The sequence below is a fragment of the Pinus tabuliformis genome, chromosome 5_1, assembly GCF_031772625.1.
Source record: "Pinus tabuliformis cultivar Carrire ecotype Pingquan chromosome 5_1, CPIR1, whole genome shotgun sequence".
In the NCBI taxonomy this organism is placed as follows: domain Eukaryota; kingdom Viridiplantae; phylum Streptophyta; class Pinopsida; order Pinales; family Pinaceae; genus Pinus; species Pinus tabuliformis.
The window spans coordinates 238,545,974-238,548,968 of record NC_142305.1 but is presented as its reverse complement, the minus strand read 5'-3'; the positions used below and the strand labels follow the sequence as shown (position 1 = coordinate 238,548,968).

General features: G+C 37.1%; 1 non-coding gene across 1 annotated transcript; it reads right to left on the bottom strand.

Moving 5' to 3' along the window:
- Positions 1-896: 896 nt before the first annotated feature.
- On the bottom strand, positions 897-969 carry TRNAR-CCU (transfer RNA arginine (anticodon CCU)). The gene has a single exon. It is a non-coding gene; the product is annotated as a tRNA-Arg (tRNA).
- Between the last annotated feature and the right edge of the window lie 2,026 nt (positions 970-2,995).

Sequence of the window (2,995 nt, the reverse complement as noted above, 5' to 3'; positions counted from 1 at the left end):
TGTATATACATAGCCTTACCAGAGTTCTACCACAAGACTTATGGAGACCAAACCTCCCCGTCAAACGATTGGACCACATCCTTGAGACTTATTAACTTTATTCTAACTATCACGTTATATTTTTTTTATTTTTTTTAGAGGCTTAATGCCCATCCATGCTCTCTTTCCACTTCCTATTATCACGTTATATTTTTTTTAGAGGCTTAATGCCCATCCATGCTCTCTTTCCACTTCCTATTATCATTTCATCCACTAACAATGCACACGACATACTCCATAACCCTGCATACATTTTTTTTTAATAGAAAACAATATTGTGATATGAAGACAACTTAATAATTTTATAGTTATTCTTTGTAAAAGTTAAAGAGTAAACCATGGATTAATAAATATGAGGAAGTTAATGTTTGAAAGGTGATGCACACGACATACTCCATAACCCTGCATACATTTTTTTTTAATAGAAAACAATATTGTGATATCAAGACAACTTAATAATTTTATAGTTATTCTTTGTAAAAGTTAAAGAGTAAACCATGGATTAATAAATATGAGGAAGTTAATGTTTGAAAGGTGATCCATTGATGTATAGGATACAATAATGATATTCCAACATCTTTAATTATTTACCATTTGATCATGATCTCTAATTAATAGATGGATTAATCCGCCACCTTTCAAGTGAGGACGTGTATTGATAATATTAACCCCATGTAATACATCACGTATAAGACGTATAAGGTAATATTAATAAACAATTTAATTTATTTATAATATTCCATATATGAATATATTTATATACATGAAACTTGTAATATGTTAAATATGTAAATTAAGGACCTATTTAAATAATCATAAAATAAACGATTATGTCGATCAAATGGCGGAAAAATAGACGCGCCAGGTAGGGGTCGAACCTACGACTTTCTGCTTAGGAAACAGACGCTCTATCCACTGAGCTACAGGCGCATTTGCTGTTTCCATTTATTGGATCAAATTATTAAAATCCAACTTGCTATTTATTTGCTCCTTTCGAATTTAGCATCTTCGGTAATTATAATTCTTTAATGTGGCAAAACACAGAACGGCCCAGGAGGTTGAACCAGCAACCTCTTGATGTGCAGTCAAATGTTATGCCAAATTTAGCTACGGTTTCGCTACACTTGTTTTTCTCGGCATTCTTTATAAGTTTTCCGGTGTCCGGTCGCTAGTGGGGAGATAAGTGAGAGTTTGACACCACCTACGTATGAAGGTGTTCATGGAGATGGGTGCATTGATTTGCATGGTTTTCCTCCATATTCACCATGCCTTCATTTCTCTTACTTTATTGCTCGACCTTCTCCTGTTTCGTATGTCCACAAGCTCCAATCAGTGCTACTTGGGGTTGTAAGCTCACATATGGGGTGGAGACCTTTGGGGACTCGATTACTTGTTTTGGCTTTACTATTTACATGTGAGGCTAAGGGAAATTGGAAGGGCTTTTCTTTTTACTATGGCAGGGATGGCATTAAAATGGATATGGTTCATAATTAAATATTTAAAGAATATACTAGTAATTTAGATGGTAGATTATAACTATATTCATTTTTAATTTTGTTGTCCAAGAAACTCTAAATTTTTCTAAACTGAAAACCCTAAACTTTTATGATTGGGAGCCCAAAATTTCCATGGTTTAAGAAAATCAACTAAGATGCTTTGCAACTATCACCATTGCTCCACCCAAAGTGGCTATGCAACCAAACTATCTTCTGCTTGGAAGGATGTCCCCTCCTCACTTTATCCACAATGTCTCAAGTTGCGAACGTCATAATGACCATATTGCATTGCTGCAATTGATGCTACCAATGTTGCAACTTCAAAAAGTTGTCTACATACTGAACCGCCATGACTCTTGTGAGTCCCATAGTCCCACCAATTCTACCATGTCTCCATGCATTGATATCTCTCATGTCCTGAATTGATTGCGTGATTAGTCCAATTATCACACCCAACTCATGAGAATGCACATCCTTATTCCATACTTGGTCATTTCTGCTCACACTTTCGTCATTCCATCCAACCTCAAAGACTATTGTCATCACTATCTAAACTTTATCAAGAAGTCCCTCTATAGTGTGTGTTATGCCTCCAAACCATTGCGTATGTACTCATTACCTTGGTCCACAACTCTGTCCATTGCTCAACATCTCAGACTGAGGCATTCACACCTTGTTGTCCTATGAAGCCACTCCAAAACAAAGTCCACCCACTAGCTCCATTGTTCACTCCATACCAAGTCACATGAAAAGATATAAAACTCATACAATTGCTACCACCGTTGCAAGTCTCACCAATTTCGTCATGCAATTGTCTCGTGTCATCTTGAAAGCTACAACCATATCATCCATGGCCATTGGTGTGCTATCAAATCTGCGCGATCCAACAGTAAACCAACTTATTTGGTCAAATCTTCTTCACTCCTCATCTACTCACTCATGTGTGGAACATACTACTCATCTCGCACATCCAAATTGTCTTTGCATCTCTATGATAAGGGAAATCTCTCTATGACAACCTTTTTTTTATCCCTCTTGTAAATGTCACTATGAATTGTAATTCATGTAAATAATGTGGAAATACAAAATATGGCTAGGTTGGAGGACTGGCCCACAAATTCATAGGTCTGGGGAGGAGGAGTTGCTTGTGCTGAGTGTAAACCCAAGCCACTTCATTTATTTTACCGCCTATCTCCCAAACGAATGTATGACCTTGCTGGTGCAAGCATTAAAGTTGTGTATCAACAACTTGCAATAAGGGGCAATGCCCATGCAACCTCCCTATCTCATGGGATGTGTTGGAGTCAACACGCAAAAGAAAAAGAGAATGCAAAGAAAAAATGGGAGAGAAATATGTGGAGGGAAACATACGTAGATATGCAAACTAGAAACGTGAGTGAGCTTGCAGAAGAGAAGGCAATGTGCAACAAATGTGGAAGCACGCAAAGAAGTGTGGCATG